The 18,680-nt window shown below is 43.1% G+C and overlaps 1 pseudogene; it reads left to right on the top strand.

Moving 5' to 3' along the window:
* The first annotated feature begins 1,877 nt into the window (after positions 1-1,877).
* Positions 1,878-1,994, top strand: LOC136637722 (5S ribosomal RNA; annotated as a pseudogene).
* The last annotated feature ends 16,686 nt before the right edge of the window (positions 1,995-18,680 follow it).

The following is an 18,680-nucleotide window of genomic DNA, read 5'->3' as shown; positions in this document are numbered from 1 at the left end:
TGGGGAGGCTGACACCACTAGTGACCAAAATTGTGGTTTTTAGGAATAACACCATCATGTTATATACCATTCAATTGTGTAATTACAGCAGAATGCAATGAAACAAACTCCTCTTCAGTTGTGTAAGTGTCATCAAGTTGACCACTGCTTTTTAAGTGGTTACTGATTGGTTTGGTAACCTGTACTGTTCTATAGTAAAACAAATGAGGTGACACTATGAGTTACCAGACTGGGTGACACCAACCCTACTGATGCCACTGGTGAGAAGGTTTGGTGTTGTTGGTCACTGGCTTAGATGACTTTTTAAATGGATTCTAAACATTCATGGTGGACTATACTCTTATTAGTGGTTATTAACCATGATAGCTATATTGAACCTCCAAATGCAGGGGCAGAATGTCTCTGAGTCAGGGACAGATCCAGCATTTGTGTTTCGAGGGGGGGGGGGCATGAGCACTCCAGAGTCCATGTCAACCAGGTCACTCCAGAGCCCAGGTCAACCAGGCGGGTAGACCTGGGCTCCCAGTTGAACTTTGACTTCTGTGACTGAGGTTTGCTGGGTGGGTTGACCTGGGCTCTCACCCAGATTTGAAGTCCAGATTAATTAATTTTGTTGTATGGGGGGTGTAAAAAATGTATGGGCCCTGGGTATCAAATGATCTAGCTACACCACTGGCTGAACCTCCCTGTTGTGCCTCATAAACCATTGTGTGGAAAGGCACTTGCTGGCAGCCATAGTGACTGTCTGTTTCCAAAGCATCTATAGGCAGCTGTGCCTTGAGTTTCTCCTTCCAGCCCTCTCCTTTCTCCAGGCACAGGGCAGAGAAAAATCTGATGCCACTGCCACTCACTCTGGGCAGAGTCACAGCACTTCACTAGTGTTTACTAGAGAGGAGGAGGTTAAATATCTTCCTTCTGATAAGAAACAGTGAGGCACTGCACTGCCATGAGTATAGTTGTGCGGCAGCAGCAATAGTAGCAGCAGAGGCTCTCCTTGCCTGAAGTGTAAATGTCCATAGGAAATCTCAAGGCACAGCTGCCTGTAGGGGGACTGGTGACCACTGTGCCTATTGTGGGGAATCATGCAATGCAAAGTCAGTATACGAACCTGGATTATGTTCCAACCGAAATAAACTGGAGGTAGTGTCTTTTCTAAAGAGATGGAATGTAATGACAACTTCTTTCAATTAGGCAAGAGGGGGTTCTTAGACCACTGTCTCAAGATTGACTGGGAACTTAGTGCATTGGAGGAATATGTTTATGGAGTATTTTGCACACTCTGTGGTCAGAATCTTTGATTTTCCCTTATTGTTGTCTATTCTTCCACCTGTTTTGGACTGTTCTTTGGCTTTAGAGGCTTCTGTAAGCCTTGACATCCCAAGGGTCATCCAAATGCAGAAGCTGTTGTTCTGTTGTTGTTGTTGTTTACCTTTACCTCCTTCCCAAACTACCCAGTCAATAGAGGACTTGACTTTGAGTGGCTCATTGGATTGTGCAGCTCAAGGTGACCCAAATGTCAATTCCACAGGTAAAATTGGGTTAATGCCCACAGATTACAGAAAGCAGAGTCATGCACCCACCTGTGCAGTTCCCCAGATCTGATGTCAGGAGCATCAGGAGCCCCCTTCATGGGAGCTCACCCACCTGTCTTGTGAAGTATGAGTGCAAGGAACAAGAACCTGGAAAAGGTGAGTAAGTAAGTTAGGAAAGTACTTGAGTAGTTGTGCCAGGTTTTGTTTTCTTTACCACTTCCCTCTTCAACATCCTTGCTGCTGAGCGTCCCCCTCCCTGGTTGGATAATACTGTTGGATTAGCAGTATCTTGTTTTTTTATACTTGGTTTTTTCCATCCATTGTTTTGGTATTTTTTACAACCTTGGCAGCAACTGTTACCCTGCACATGCCTGATCTCGTCTGATCTTGGAAGCTAAGCAGGGTCAGGCCTGGTTAGTACTTGGATGGGAGACCGCTTGGGAATACTGGGTGCTGTAGGCTTATACCATAGTCTTCGAGACTGAAGGTTGCCAACCATTTTTACAACCTTTTAATAAACTTATGTTTCTACTGTTTTTACTTGCCTGGTATTTTTTAATAACGCAGGAGAGAGCAGAGTGTTGCTGCACATTCCTCAGACCACTCCTGTGACTTGAAGGGGACTCCCTGGATTTTGGGAATCCCTGTTAACCTAGATGTCTTCCCAAGACAACCTCCTTCTGTCCGAGCTCTCTCATTTTAGTTGGTGGCAGGGAGAGCTACTTTTTCCCATTTCATCCTCAGGTTACCCAGTTAAAGGTGTGAAACGGGGAGCAGAGAGATTGGTGCCAGTTGCTAAGCTCTACATTCTGCATCCATTTTGCTATCTGTTTGCCTTTATCTGTTGTACTTCTTAGTTTGATTTTGGCTGTAAGTTTCATTCTAATTGGAATTCAAAGTAGTTTACAGTACATTGCATTATTAGCATTTGTAAAACTCAGTACACTTGAGTGTAGCAGTTCCCCAAATGTGATCACTAACAGGAAAACCAAATATTTATTTAAATGATTTATATCAGCCCTCCTTTATGCATACTGATAGATGCTTCACGGTTTAACTCTCTGTCCAAAGCATGACCAGTTTGGGATGGGAACATGGATAGAATAGCTCTTTCCAGTCATACTGGCCAAAAAACATCTAAGGCAGTGGTTCTCAAACTGGTGGGTCATGACCCACCAGTTTGTGTAACACTTTCCCTATCCCTTTAAAGGGGGGGGGGAGAAGAAAGGCAGGGAAGTGATCCCCAGGATCACATCCTTTAGGGGGGCAAAGGGGGGGTGCTTTCACTTACTTGTACTCAGTGAGGGCTGTTGGAAGCTGCAGAAGGTGCAGGGAGCCCAGCGCAGACTGCCGCAGGGCTCCCCAACGCTTGGAATCTTGAAATGGAGCAATCGCAAAGTACTTCCTGTTTGCAGGAGATGCACTGCAATCACTTTATTTCAAGAGTCCGAGCCCTGGGAGGGCTGCGCTGGGCTTCCTGCACAACCTGCAGCCTCTAGCAGCCCTCACTGAGTACAAGTAAGTGAAAGCACACACACCCCTTCAACACAATCCTGGGGATTACTTCTCTGCCCTTGCCCATCCCCAGCAAAGACTTACTGAGGGAGTAAAGCTCCCTTAAAGTTTAAGAACCACTGATCTAAGGTGAAAAAGTGATATGCTATCAATTATCGGAAGAGTCCATAAGACAGGAGGGAGAGCCCATGTTGAACTATGACTCCCCCCACTTCTGAGGTGGTATCACAGTAAAACAGCTGTTCCTAAGGGCACTCACTGACTCTTTGTCACATATGGTGTTTGTACCAATTAGCAAGTTCCAGTGTCTTTGTCTCCAATGTCTTTCATATGATGCTGAAAGACCTTGTATCAACTCATACTCTTATGTTTTTTCTTACACGTGTTTTTTTGGGACCTCTCATTTGTTTCATCTTCATTTTCTTGGCCTAAGGCTGTTTTTAATGAAGAGCTCTGACATCTGTAGAAACAGCTGGAAGTAAAGGGGAGCCAACACTGTATGACCAAGCAGGTCTCCATAGACAACAAATTAGAAAACTAGTAGACTAGGATAACCTCCTCTTAATGGGTGGTCTTTTCTTTCTTGTGTGTTATGAAAATCATGTTTCTCTCTTCTTTTGACATACATAAAAATATTTTTCATATCTTCCAAGTTAAATTCAATAAGTCTCAAATCAATGGTTTGAGAACTAGAGTTAGCACAGTTGTTACCTTAACCCTCTGTGAATGAACATAGGCTGTAATATAACATCTGAAATTTCAGCCTGGTCCTTGAACATAAACACAAGGAAAATTCTTGGGCTTACTATATGAAATTGATACAGGCATTTTAAAATTTCTGTGTCAGTTATGTGCTCTCCACATATTGTCTGTGGATTGTGCAAATACACCTTTATGTGCTGTTTTTCATACGAGAGATTTTGCCAAAAGACTGAGGCAAAGAGCCAAAGAAGGAAGGCCCATAGCCAGGGAGACAGACCAGGGACAGACTGCACTTGCTCCCAGTGTAGAAGGGACTGTCACTCCCGAATTGGCCTTTTCAGCCACACTAGATGCTGTTCCAGAACCACCATTCAGAGCGCGATACCATAGTCTTTCAAGACTGAAGGTTGCCAACTAACATAGGACCAGGTCTTTGTTTTGCTGCCCTGACCTGAGCCATTAGATATTTGATTTTCTCTGTAAACCGCTTTGTGAACTTTTTGTTGAAAAGCGGTATATAAATACTGTTGTTGTTGTTGTTGTTGTTGACCTAATTCTAGTTGGCCTACTAAGCCTCCAGCCCTGAAGTGGCTTCTCATTGACTAGAGGGTTTTCTTGGGTCTTGAATCATAGGCAAAGATGACCAAACTTGGGTGCGCTGTTGCTTGATTTAAGAAGCTATACGTGGTCACTGTACTGCTTCCATCCTGGCTCATACCGGGGGTAGTGTTTAAGGTTGGGTGCTAGTTAAAAGCTCACCTGGCCAGAATGACCCTTGAATTCTCGGCACCATGGCATTGGTAGTGCCCAGTGCTTCATTGGAGTGGGGGGTGAATAAGGGTACCATGGGAGGTACAATGCAGGCTTCAGGGCCCACAGCATCAATGCACCTGAAGTGACAGCCCACCCAACAGTCCTCTGGGTCTAGTTGTGCTAACTCCGTGCACCAGTCCAAATTTTCTTTACTAGCAATTTCTATTAGCTGCTATTAAAGGCGTTGTTAGCTTTTATTCATTTTATCTTGGTTTGCCATTTTTGTACGTTGATTGCTATGGCCAATGGCTATGATTGAATTTAAGTCACTGAATTCTCTTTGCTTGCCACCTTAGCTGGATGTGAAGCTTTATTTCTAGGAACAGGGGCATTTAGAGGTGCGACATTTCTTGATCCACAGAAACCAACTTGATATTAGCAGGCTTGTATTTCTTTGTTACCTTGGTCCGCAGAACAAAGCCTTGCACAATCAAAAGTTTTTATTTTAAAAAGAATTGTAATTGCTAGTAGAAGGAAAACATCAGCAGAGCAGAGGAGGTGTTTGGTTTGATGGTGACGACACGCCCCTGATTGGGAGCCTCCAAGTCATGTTTCCCCCAAGAGCTTTGCAACAGCATGCAGCTTTATGATGCAAAACACCTGGCAGCAAATAATATCAACACCATAATTGCTTGCTTCATTCATTTAAACCACCCAGCCACAACATTCTGCAAGCAGGTTTCTCTTTGTAAGTATGAAATGAGTTACATACTGCAAGTCAGCTTTTCTCAAACTGGTTGGGACCCAGTAGGTCGTGAGCCAATTTCAGATGGGTCACGTATAGCACCTAGCTCAGCCGCTAGCTCATAGCAGGGCTGAAAATACAGGATACAGAGCTGCTGGGCAGGGTTGGCTCCCCGTGCAGCTGAGGCATGGTGCTTTGCCCTAAGTGGGAAGATGGGATGCAGGAAGTGGTGGGGGGAGGTTTGTGTGGTTGGAGAAGGATCCCAAGTCGACTTTGACTTCTAAGCTGGAATGTTTGAATTCCAAGCTATACAAAATAACAGCACGAGCGTGCTGTGTAATGGGACCTTTAGCTGATTGTGGCTTAGGTTTGAAGCCTAAACTGTTGATGTCACTTCCAGTCATGACATCACTTCCAGGTTAATGACATCACTTCCGACAGATGGGTCCCAACAGATTGTCATTCTTAAAGTGGGTTCCGGTGCTAAAATGTTTGAGATCCACTGCTATAACTCATGAGAGCAAACGAACTATTGATAGAAAGTGGGCAGTGGGCAGCCCAATTCTACCTATATAGGTAAATGGGGTGTGGGTAGAGTGAAATATGAAGGATCTTCTTTTAGCAGATTTCAGTGGATGCTTCGGGGTCATTCTCAAGATAATCAGGTAGATAATCAGGTAGTGTGAACTCACAGAGAGAAAGAAGATGTTTTGCTCTTTCATTTGCATGCAGCTATTTCCCATCAGCCCTAGAGCCCATTTACAAATGCATTTTGGAGACAGGGTGTTTCTTTTTTGACTAGGCCAACACTGGGAAGTGTAATAACAGAAAATCTGCATGGTGTCTGGAGGGGAGCCACCATGTACTAGATTTGTAACATAATCAGGATGTATATACTGGGCTTCTTCAGTAGTTTCTAGAATAAGAGTTGGGGGCAGTTGTGGGGGGGCTAACATAAGTAAAACTTGAAATAATTGAATAATCAAAATTATTTTAGCTATTTTATTCAGCAGAAAGTGGAAAAACTTAGGTTGATCCGTTACATAAGAACATAAGAACAATCCTGTTGACCATTTTAGACACTCACTAAAATTGTCCCGTCTTCATAGGCATGTTATATGTACTTTGAGATGTATTGGAGGATAAAAACCTGTGCGAGATCTTAAGCACTGCAGTGATTTGAATCCTGTTACATTTTGGGCTTGGTTCTTAAAACATGGATTTCAACGTCTTCTGCATTGTGAAAGATGGGAAGGGGCTGGAGAAGAAACTGGTTGCACTCTTCCTGCCCTTATTTCTTCCAGTTGTTCTTGTTCAGCGCCTTTAATGAGGTTTGCAAGAGACTTTCCAGATGACAAAAAAGGCCCCAAATTTCATTTTTGGCTGTAAAATTGTCCTGATTCAGTGCCAATGGCACAGTATCCTGTTCCGCGTAATGCACAGTTGCTAGTGAGTGGGGATGGACAACTTTCAAAGAGTGTTAGTAGAAGAAAGGTGAGAATGAATGCTGTTGGAAGGAGAGGTTCATATTCAGACATGGTGAGGTATGGTGTGGGAAAGAGATTACTCCTTCATAAATGTGCAAGATTCATAGTGACAAAACATAGAAGTGGCCCAGGCACTCCAAGTCAGGATTGCTACCACCATTCCCACTGCTGGCTTTTGCTTAAAAAGAGTTGCTTCCTGGTTTGGGGCATGTCCCTTTAAAATTGTATTTAGCTGCTAAGCCATCTACATTGGCCCATGTTCAGGGACTTCTATGAGAAACAGCTTGTGCAGAGAAACCCTCAACATTGGCCTATAAATTATTAGAGGAGGCTTACCCATGCAAATAACTGCTTCTGCCTGTGATTGACTCATGTGAGCAGTGCTTGGAGGAGGGGCGGCTGCAGCACCTCTTCTGTTAGCAAATGCAGTTTTTTTCCCTTCTAATCGCTAAACAGGAGCTGTGATCTTGCGGAAGTCCCCTCTGAAGTGAGGTTGCTTATGTAAGCAGGCTACTTGCATGAGCAGTTACATACAAGAGTGAACTGACTCTTGAAAAGTTACAATGCGCAAATTGTTTTGTTGGCTTAACAGCGTAATTCAGGGAAGTACAGAAAGAGAGAGAGAGAGAAGCCACTCTCATGAGCTGCTAAGGAGTAGCAATTTTTATAGAAGGCTGAGGGGCAAATTCAGGTTGCATTTCTATGTTAAATTCCAGAGAGAGCAAAAAACAACATATCACTGCTATATTTGGTTGAACCCAGCACATTTTTGTGTCAAGTATGCAAACTTCCAGGTTATACAGAAGTTCTGTGTCATTCAAAAAGGGTCCTGTTTTCATAAGCCCTGTGAACATGTTGGGTGCCCCTTATTTTGAAGGCTTAGGTCCCAGGGCTCTCTGGGACAGGTCCTAGGGCTCTCTGTCTCAACAGCTGCACTCTCTTCCCCTCCATCCACCCCCACAACTGTAAATATAGGCAATCACATGATTTTTTTTTCTCACTTCCTGCATTTGTAATTCAAAAGTAATACCTACAACTGGCCACACTGTACGTATAGTCCATTTATATATATGGCTGGTTTCTACTTTCTGACCATATTAATGAGTCTGAAACATGTGCTTTTAACTGTGATACATATTTATACAAACATAAGTCACTATAAAAACGCAGAGCTGCCATACTTGCAAGTGCAGAATCTGAAAGTTAGGCAGTGTGAAGCATAGTGTTAGGATTATAATATGCTATCATTGTGGAGCATGTGGTGAGGCTCATAAACGTCAGTCTGCTAATAAACTTTAATCCTACACACACTCACTCTCTCTTAAGACTGTTAGTCCAGACTGTTAGACTGGACTTTTCTACTATGCCACCTCTTCCCCTCTTTTTTGCTTTATCATCCAGTCTGATAAAAAAGTTTTGGCAAGCGCAAAAATGGCTCACGTTTATTTTTCATGTTTGCATGCTTCTAGGGAACTCAGGGCATTTCTTTCCTTTCTATCCTGGCCAGCAACCTTTAAAGTAGGTTGTTGGCATCCTTCAGTCTTGGAAGACTATGGTATCGCGCTCTGAATAGTGGTTCTGGAACAGTGTCCTCTCCAGTGCTCGAAGCCTGGGTAAAGTAGATATGGAGGATAGACTGTTACCCATGCAGCAAATCCCCCCTCTCCACGTCGCTGAAATGGTCCAATGGAAAGGCAGAGGCCAATACGGTTGGTTCCAGTGGCGTCGCAGGAGTTGCCAGAACGTGACTGTGTTCAGCCATGAACTGCCTCAGGGACTCCAGCTCCAGATTTTGCCTCGAGGTTGACTCCTGAAGCCTTTTCCATAACTGGATGTAGCCACAAGGCAGTGGAGGTTTGGGATCAGAGTTTTCCTTCTCTCAGATGAGCTGCCTTTCCAGGCTAACGAGTCCCATCTACCCAGTGGCTGTTTAGTCGCCTCTTACGACAAGTACAGCCAAACTGAGGGCCTAAGAATAAAGTAGGTTAGGCTAAGAAATTGTGACTGGCACATGGTCACATAGTAAGCGTTGTGGTTTGCTGAGTGTATTTTTTGCATTCATTTGTAAGGTGAAATTTTGCAGACCATTCAGGATAGTGACAGATACGATTTTATCCAATGTTTCAGATCTTTGCTCTGCATCTGATCAGGTCCATGGTTCAGGTTCATGGGAGTCTGGTTCCACTGGTGTGTTTCTGCTGCTCTAAGTCAGTGTTGCTCAACGTTTGTCCTCCACTTCACATGGTCCACCTATTGAAAGTACCACTGGGAAAAATCTGGTGATGACATCATCACCAGTTACTTCTAGGTTGAGAGGCCAGATGCAACGTGACAAATAACCAGTAAGAAGCTTGGGGTGGGCAGGAGGGATTTTTCTAGAGTGGAAAGCATGCTTTGGAGCGCTGCCCGCTGAGCCAAGCCGCCTACCGCTGTTGTTGTGTAGCACTGCTGGACTCACTGCCAGGTGGCTGGTGTCCAGAGGTCCTACAAGTACCACCAGACACCACCTCAAGTACTACTGGTGGTACCCATACAACTGGTTGAGAAACACTGCTCTTAAGTTATACCAGTCAACTAACTAGTATTGCCTTATGGAGCTTTGTTTGACCAGTGGTTTTAATAACAGGGTTTTTCAGGTCTTTATGCCTCTCTGTGTGCTCTAATAGTTGCAATGGCCAACTATTCCTGTGTTCCTAGCCCTTCAGTTTCATTAGAGTGCCAGTTTCATACAGCAACTTCATGCAGATCAGATTTTCTTCTGTGCAAACTTGCTTTTATCAGCAAGGCTCTATGGGTGACAATGAAGACAACGTTAACTGCTCTTGGGAGAGAGGAACTTGGTTAACTGCTTTGTAGAGGTGTACATGTTTGGCTATGATGCAGCTTGTGTCTGTTTTGACTCTGCAGCAAAGTGCTAAAACCAGCAAGTAGGAGGGAGGGGGAGAGGGAGTAGTGCACATACAAACACACCCTTTTTGGGGCACTGAAGTAATTAGATGAGACACACAGAAAGGAAACATCTGTTGAGTACAGAGGTATCATGTTAGCTGACAGAACTGTGCTTTAGCCTTTTGTGTATGCACTGCACATAGCAACACACACACCAGTGTGAGTATGTATTTCATATCCCTACCAATTCAGTTTCTCCCGTGCCTCTTTACTAATCTGTTGTGTTAGTGTTTTGAGTTGTAATGTGTTGGCTTTGTTTTTATTACGTGAATGTTTTTATTGGAGTGTTAGCAGCTCCAGGCCCCTCCGTTTTGGGAACAGAAAAGTAGGATACAATGTTTGTTAAAGTAAATAAATGCAAATATTACTTTGCCTCTGCTTTTGCTCTCTATTTTTTTCCTAGAAAAACTGTTCTTTAAAAAAAACAAAAACAAAAAACCCCACTAACCACTACTGATCCTAAACTCATTTCTATCAAACATATGTTGATCCCTTGCTCCTTTTTTGCTAGGGCCCTGGCCCAATGTGCTGTTGAGAACAGAACAGCTTCTGTGCAGGAAACTTTACACGGGGTCCTAAGGGCAGGAAGGGCTGTGTGCTATTGGCAGGAAGCAAGGGACAGAGACAGGGTGTCCAAAGAGTGCACAGAAGACCCGGGAGCTGGGGAGTCAAGAAGAGATGGGAACTCGGAGTTCAGGTGGAACCGTGCCATCTGCCCTGGAACTACCGCTGCTTCACTGGTAATTCTCACCAGTCCTCAATTTTTATCTGAAAAGAAAACACTTGAACACTAATTACCAAAAATAATCTGGAGTAGTTGGACACCTGGGATCTTCAGAGGCTGCCTTCAGTCCAGCCATCCAAAATCTGGTGCACCCTCACTCCATTTTAGAACTCATTGCCACTGGAATGTTGTTGATATTGATTCTGAGAAATAGAAAACGTGTGCATGCTCTCGCTCTGTGTGTGTGTGTGTGTGTGTGTGTGTGTGTGTGTGTGACACACTCATACACACACACAATATGTGGAAAATGACAACCTGCCCACCTCAAACAAACACCTCTCTCTCTCTCTCATATACACATACACAATATGCGGAAAATGACAACCTGCCCACCTCAAACAAACCTCAACCTGCCCACCTCAAACAAAATTGCCTTGTTTTCACTTTGCATCAGGTAGCAGAGCAAATGAACTCTGACCTCGCCTTTGCCTATTAAGATTCAGCTGGTAATAAATACTTCTCCCTTTCCAAGAGCTGTTTATTGTTTTATTGGAAAAAGAGTTCTGCCTTTAAATACATGACTCTGCAAAAACACAACTACAGGGGCCTTGCTTTTTGATGAAGGGACCTGTTACCCATTAATCAGGTTAACTTTTCTTTACTAGTTGCTGCAACTGAAAACAAACTCCAGACTTCTTTAGGATCACACTCCAGTCCTGATTTACAAACCACATGAGGAAAGGCTTCCTAAATGTCCTACTTCAAGACTACTCGTTTTATCCAATGCAAGAACACTCCTATGAAATAAGAATCCTGCCTGAAGTTTGCATAACTGTTGCTCTCTACTTGCTCAAGCTGCATCTGAAGGAACGTGTTTACCCTCTGGCTCCTCATAATTTGGTTGGTGAAGGCAGATTACTACAGGAAAACTCTTATTAAAGCAATGTTGTATGCAGCAGGCATGTCAAGTGTGGAGATAAAAAACACAACTCAGGATTCCCAGATGTATACAAGTGCATATTTTACTTCCACATCTTATCTGTTTGCTATATAGCTCTGTTTCTTCTGGCAGTTGTAACATGTAGCACTGCTCCTAGACTGATTCACATTAAAGGTGTATAAACCGCAGGCATAACCTTTTAATCTCTGTTAGGAAATCAGCCTGTAATGTCAGGTTCTGGTCAAAAAGGGATCCTGGTTAAGGCTGATCACAAGGTCTTCCTTAGACATGGTTTATGTGGTGGTGGTAATTGTTGTAAAGTAGTATATAAATATTCTTTTTATTATTAAGAAGAATTGTGAGGAAGTTGCTTCAAGGAGGGGAGGAGGGAGTAGGCATTTCTAACGCTGGATCTTTATTTCTTTACCTTAGGTAAGACAGAGCCAATATTGTATTTTAGAGACCTGGTACATAGTGTGACTAGGAGACTAAAATTGGGACTTGCCCAGTTCAGTTCTCATCTTTTTTTCTGAACTCACTAGGCCAGTCATTCCATCTTGGCCTAACGCCCCAGCTGCAATGTGGGACAGTGCTACAGTGGTGCCCAAACTAGGGGTCATGACCCAAATGAGGGTCACAAGGTTGTTCTTGAGGGTCATGGAAAGGACTTTTAAATCATTATTATTAGCATGTACCACCTCTATGGGTCACCAAACTGAGAGAGAAACTGTATTTACGGTCATTGTCAAAAAAGTTTGGGAGATATGCAAAAGTGGTGTCAGAAGTTGGCCGCTGGCTGAGGGCTCATATTCCTTTGAGGTCCCACCTGGTCGGGGTGACCCCTAAACCTTCAGTACCAGTTGCAGTGATAGCACCCAATCAGGGTACACCATGGGAGGCTCCGTGCAGAGTTTTGTTCCTAGACCCCCACTAATGTGACACTAATCATACTTGTTTACTCAGCAGGATTGTTGTAAGAATTCCATCAAGGTAAGACACAGGAAAGCGCTTTGCACACTTAAAGCATTGTACAAATGCTATGAGGATGATGGTTTTTGCACCAGCCAGAAGGAAAGCAATGGGAAGGTGCATGCGTCCTTGAGCTGCTGTCTTGTGTGGATACGGTATGCCTGCAGCATGATACAGAAAATATCTTAATGAGATTCTCATTCTAAAGAGCAAAAAACAGTTGGGGAATAAAAGTACTGGTGAAAAAGCATCTTGATGATAGTGGAGTGCAGTGTGAAACAGCTATGCAAACTGGTCAGTGCACAAATCAACTTTTCTCCCTTTTAAAAAAAAATCTGGATTTACTTCTAAGCCAAACTTTCTTGATGCTAGAGTGCATACAAATTGTATAATGTGAAAGCAAGGGTTATGTCCAGAACCAAAAGGGGAACTGGACAAAACATTCTATAAATTTAGGCTTCAACATCCAACAGTTGTTTCCTGCTAGCAAAATGTGGTAAGCATCAGGATATGCTCCAGAACAGAGATCAGAATATACCCAATGTTAACGCAAGATAGGGGGGTAGAGGCCCTGCTCCCTTGACAACATCCGTATGGCTCCCATTTGGGGGATAGAACCTTCTAACAAATAGAAGCTGTAAGGTGGAGAGTCCCCACATATGAAGCTGCCTTATACTGAGCCAGTTCATATGGTCCGTGTGGGGGATCATACCCTGTGTGGTTTACTCTGTCTGGCAGTGGCTCTGCAAAGCTTTGGGCAGAAGATTTACTGAGTCCTGCCGACTGAAAACTGGATATGCCAGGGACTGAATGTGGCACTTTCTATATGGAAAGCATGTACATTGTTACTCATCTATGACCCTTCCCTGAATCTTGAAGTTTGAAAGTTGTTTTTAAATTGTCAGTTTCCGGCTTTCGTGGTTTTGATGACAAAACAAGGAGGGCAAAAGAAATGTGGTCCATTTCTGCTGAATGTCTCTAGAGACCTAGAACTTCTGGCTGGAGCTTCTAGTATGCATCTGTGAGGTCTCTCATCCAGCAGACTTCTCAGGTTCTCCACTCCATGCTCCTTCATCTTTTTCTCATAGTGCCACCAGCATTCACAAAGCTGTATTCCTAGCTTGTAGGGAAAAAATGGAACCTTACATTCTAAATTTTTTTGCAAGAAGAAGCCCCAAAATTAGGTACAGCCATGCCTCAGCATTCAAAGCTGCAGCTGCCAAAACTCGCAGATAATGAAATCCGTGGGTCAGGCACCCTATAATTGTGACTACAGCTGTGCTCCAGTTGTGTCCAAAAGGCTTTCTGAGAAATTGCAACTTCTGGTTTTCCAGAGGCCTAGAAGGCTTCTGAGGGTTGGGGAGGCTTTGCGTGGCTTCCCCAGCTCTCAGAAGGCCCTCTGGACATAACCACAGCAAAGCTCTGGTTGCATTTGGAGGGACTGAGTCCAGCTGAACCTGTGTGTTTGGAATCCATGGTTAGCTAAAACCAAAGATCCCAAATCCATGGATCAATCAGTCTGGATCTGTATGCATATTAAATAGATGAATGTCCAGAAAACTTTATGACTAGAGGTGTTTGAAAATGGTGTTAATTTTACTCAGAATTATATTGCCCATTATGTTCAAAGATTTAGGCTGTAATCCTATTTTACTGGAAACAAATACCTTTATAACTTGTTGGCCCTGGAACTTGTGGGATTTTTGTGCTGATAAGTTTCTGAATTTCATGGCCGCAGGACTATTACAGGATAGGAATAGAGATTTGCAGGAAAACATTCCTGGAGGCAGATGTTGGCATTGCTGATGTACCAGCAACATGAATAGGTGTAAGACGGATCATTGCCTTCCTCCATCGATATGAACGTTGCTGAAAAGTGGCAACAGAAGCCAAAAGTTTCAAGAATGCATTAAATTGTGCCAAAGAAAATATTATGCAAGAGACAGATAAATACCTGTTTGTTGTGATTTCCTCATTGGTTAGGAAAGTCATTTAAACATTCATACTATCTTTGTAATATAAAATGTATGCGGTAGTTTACAAGAACAATTAAAAATATGGTTTATGGACAAGTGCACATGTAGGAGGATTTATTTATTTCTCTTAAATGCACTAAGAGACTAAGGTGCATGTTCAACCCAACTCCATAGAGAACACATTGCTAAAATTGTATTTATAGAGTCTGATCCTACTTGGAAGTAAGTCCAATTGAGTCAGCTGGGCTCAATTTCAAGTAAATATGCATAGGATTGCAACCTTAAGCATATGGTAGCCTAGAGGATGACGTCTGGCAGCCATATTGATCAAGGATTTCCCTAGTTAACGATTACTTGGGGTAAAATGATACTTAATTTAGTATCAATTTAGGAATTTAGTAATGTGCTGAAAGGCACATACAATGATAAACGAACATGCTTAATAAATTGATTTACTGTTTGTACTATTAGCTGCCTTGAGTCCCTCTGGGGAGAAAGGCAGGGTAAAAATAAAGTTGATAATAATAATAATAATAATAATAATAATAATAATAATAATAAATAATTGTATGTGTTATGCAGCTTTTCATTTCTTTTTTTGTAACTTGCCTTACCATATCTTGAAAGCCAGGGTAGAACTTTTAAATAAATACAAAATTTTTTAAAAAATGAGGGGATGTTGAACAGAGGTTTATGGCACTACTCTTAATCTCTATATGTGAACTCTTGTGTTTTTTCTCATAACACAAATTCCAGGTCTTTGAACTGTGAGGTAACATAGACAATACCTGTCCATACTTTCTTTGTATTTATATATAAACACTGCGCAAGTGCTGGCATTTAAGATTCAGTGCTCCAAGTCTCTAAATGAACATGACCTGCTAGGGTGCAGGAAATGGGCTGAAGGCTGCAGCTGGAGCTCAGTGGTAGAGCACCTACTTTGACTCCAGATGGTCTCGAGTTCACTCCCTGGCATCTCCAAATTGGGTAGGAAAGAACCTTCTCCTTTGGGAACCCTGGAAATCAGCACTGAGATAGCTGCATGAATAGCCTGACTCTGTCTATGTCTGCACGAATAGCTTGACTCTAGTCTCATATTTCACAACGCTGCAATCCCACTGAAGTGAAGCAGGTCTGATTCTGGTCAGTACTGTAGCCACAGGGCAATCACAGGGATGGTCTGTGGCTAGAGGAAAAACATTTTGCAAATGAAATTTCAGACGAGTCAAGAGAATGAGAAAAAATCCTCATTCTCTCTGGAGTTTGTTCACTGAGCATCATGATAACAGCATTCAGGCAGGCTGAGGATCAGCCTGGGTCAGCTCACTGGCCTGTGTAAACTATGTTGTTGGATCTCAGGCCAGTTCCTACTGGACAGCTGTCCACACACCTCCCAGACCACCATGGCTACTGGCATCTTCCTTGCAGACCTCAGCTGGGAACCAAAGGAGTGGGGAGCACAGGCCACTTTCAGCAGTCTGTGGTAAACTCACATTTTTCATGTGCCTTGCTGTTCAATTCAGCTTTGTGAAACAGTCAAACAAATACAGCGCAGCTATTCTCCTTTAGTTTGTGGAACAGAAGACATCATAATAACAAGAAGAGCTGAAAGCATTAACTAGTAGATTATCCTTGTGGGGAGGGGAACACACTTTGAGCAGTAAGGGCACACTGGTACTTTCAGCCCAATTCTATGCTGCCTTGGCACCCAGAGCAGCAGCGGTGCCAAAATGGCTGTCACTGTATCCTGTGGGCCCAGGGCAGTCATCAGAGTCTCCTCAAGGTAAGGAAACATCTGTTCCCTTGCTATGGTTAAAGCTCCAGTGGCCCCAGTGGGTCTCCTTGGAGCTTGCTGGCGCAGAACCGAGAAGGCCCATATAGGGCCTCCAGCCAAGGGAGGGGGTAAAGGATATGGCAGCAAAGTCTGCTGCCATCTCTACCCACCCATCTGGGACTGATCCTCTTGCTGGCTTCTCCTCCCCCTGCCTTCCCCATGCCCCGAGAAGCCACTCTGCTGGCCAGCAGAGAAACTTACTGATTGATTGAGACCTTTATCAGCATAAAACAATTTCCAGGAAATAGAGGAGATGGGTGACATATTATGCATACAATAAAAGACAAGCATTAGCAAGATCTAAAAAAGTATCGAACAAGGCAAAGTAAAACAGCCAGGCACAAAAACCACTCACTGACCAACATGCAGGGGAGCAAAATTAGAAAGGTTTTTCACAGGGTCAACACAGAATACAAACATCTCGCTACACTAAGTGTACACTAAGCAGGACTCGTTTCTCCCATTCAGCAATAATGAATGGTATCAGAATCAGTTCTATGAGAATTTTGCTGAAATGGGGATAAAAATTGGTGATGTAGATGAGGGCAGTAGTGAGGGCAGTAAAGTAGCAAATGCGTCAAGGTTTCAATTGTGGTTAAAATTCAAAACAAGTCTGAAAGCTCTCCAATGACTTATTGAATTTGGCGCTCAAAACATTCATAGGCATGACCTTAAATCTGGCCAATGTAAAGGATCTGCGAACCTTAGAAAAAAGTAAAAAGGAAAGGTAGGGAGAACCAGAATCAGTGGGCCAGGAAAGCCCAAGATGTGAAGGGGAACATGCTTTAAGGGTTGCAGCTTGTAGATTCTGTTTTTCAATATCAAGTAGATGGATCCAAATGAGTTTAAAGGCAGTAGGCAAAGATATTCTGCCAACCAGGACAAGTGATAGGCCAAGCATCTGTAATTTTTTGTAGAAAAGAGTTAGGCCTGGAGAAAGAGTAGCATCAGCTAGGATATTTCTGAGCACAATGTTCCGATCTGCCTCATAGCAGACGCTTAACCAGGATTTCAGGAATCTGAGCCAGGCCAAGGTTTTGATCTTATGCAGGCCAGCTTTGAGGCACAATGCTGCATTAGGGTCACAATGGGGTACTGTGAAAAACTTGTAGAGAAATTTGGATTGAACGTGTTCTAGGATAGAAACAGCTGAAATCCAAATAGGGATACCAAACAGCAATCATACTAGGACCTTTAGACTTTAAAATCTGCACTGCCCTGGGAATATAGGAATTACCCCAGGAGTAAAAAAAAACCGCAGGGAGGCTTTAGCTGATCAATTGCTTGAAAGAATAGCAGCCTGATGATGATAAGCCCCATTGTGTCTGTGATGGAACAGAATTCCAAGCTATTTGAATTCTTTAACCTGTTGAATTGCCTTCCCCCCAAAGGACCATGAATTTGGTTTCCATTGAAAACCAAAAACCATAATTTTGGACTTCCCAAAATTCAGCTGCAGTTTGTTGGAAATGAGATATTCTATACAAGAAATGATTAGAGACTTCAAGCCCATTTTCATAAAGGGCATTAAAAGTATGTCATCTGCATACAACAAGAGGGAAAGTGATAAATTGCCTAATTTAGGAGGGTGCGGGCATCAATCGAGGACAAGCGAGGGGCCAAATCATTAACAAATAAACAGTGTAGGGGCCAAAGCACATCCTTGTTTGACTCCTAAATTTGTTGGTATTGAGTCTGATAACTTCCCACCTGGTGATAATTTAACTTGGCAGCTGGTCTCCGAATAAAGCTTCCTGATTAGAAGAAGTCACTTGTCTAGGCTGAAATTATCCCGTTTTTGCCATAGTAATTCCCTATCAACTGTGTCAAACGTGCCTTTTAGATCCAAAAAGGCAACAAACTTACTGTTGATGGCTCCTGCAGTAGGTCCTCCCAGCATTGAGGACTAGTGCCAGCCCAACTGGTTTACTGTGGTGGAAAAGTACTTTACTACACCTTTTCAACAGTAGTTGCTGAGTAGCACAGCAGCCACTGGTGCTGGCCCAGCATAGGACTGGATCCTTAGTTTGTGAAACAGTTTTGGTTCTGATGTCTTGACAGTAATAGGGAACAAAATATTAAAATGCTCTTCTGTCTGACAATGGATGGTAACTTTTCTTTGTTAAATCCTTTATATTCCCTTCAATATCTTTTTAAAGGTTCCTCTACATTAAGGCTATGGTTAATATTGCAAATTTGATTGGATTTAAATAAGGGCCCTATCTTGTCCAACTTTCCAGCGCCAATTCAGCCACAATATTGCCCCAAGGTAAGAGAACAAAAGTTCTCTTGCCTTGAAGAGGTCATCATGACTGTCCCCCTTTGCAGGATGTAGCACGTGCCCCATTAGCACAGCTGCATCCATGCTGGAAAGCTGGATAAGAAAGTCAACTATGTGTGGATGACAGCACTTGATTGGGGGCAAATTAGGTCTAATTTAAGCGTGCGCTCCAGGTTTTAGCAAGGGGAAAGGGGGGTGTATATTGTATTTTGAAGAGCCAAAGGCAAAGTCTTGCTGCACAGGGGAGGGGGGAGAGATAGTGTTGACAGTTGG

This window comes from Tiliqua scincoides, chromosome 1 (genome assembly GCF_035046505.1).
Source record: "Tiliqua scincoides isolate rTilSci1 chromosome 1, rTilSci1.hap2, whole genome shotgun sequence".
NCBI lineage: Eukaryota > Metazoa > Chordata > Lepidosauria > Squamata > Scincidae > Tiliqua > Tiliqua scincoides.
Note: the sequence above shows the minus strand (reverse complement) of the source record. Positions and strands in the feature narration are given on the sequence as shown.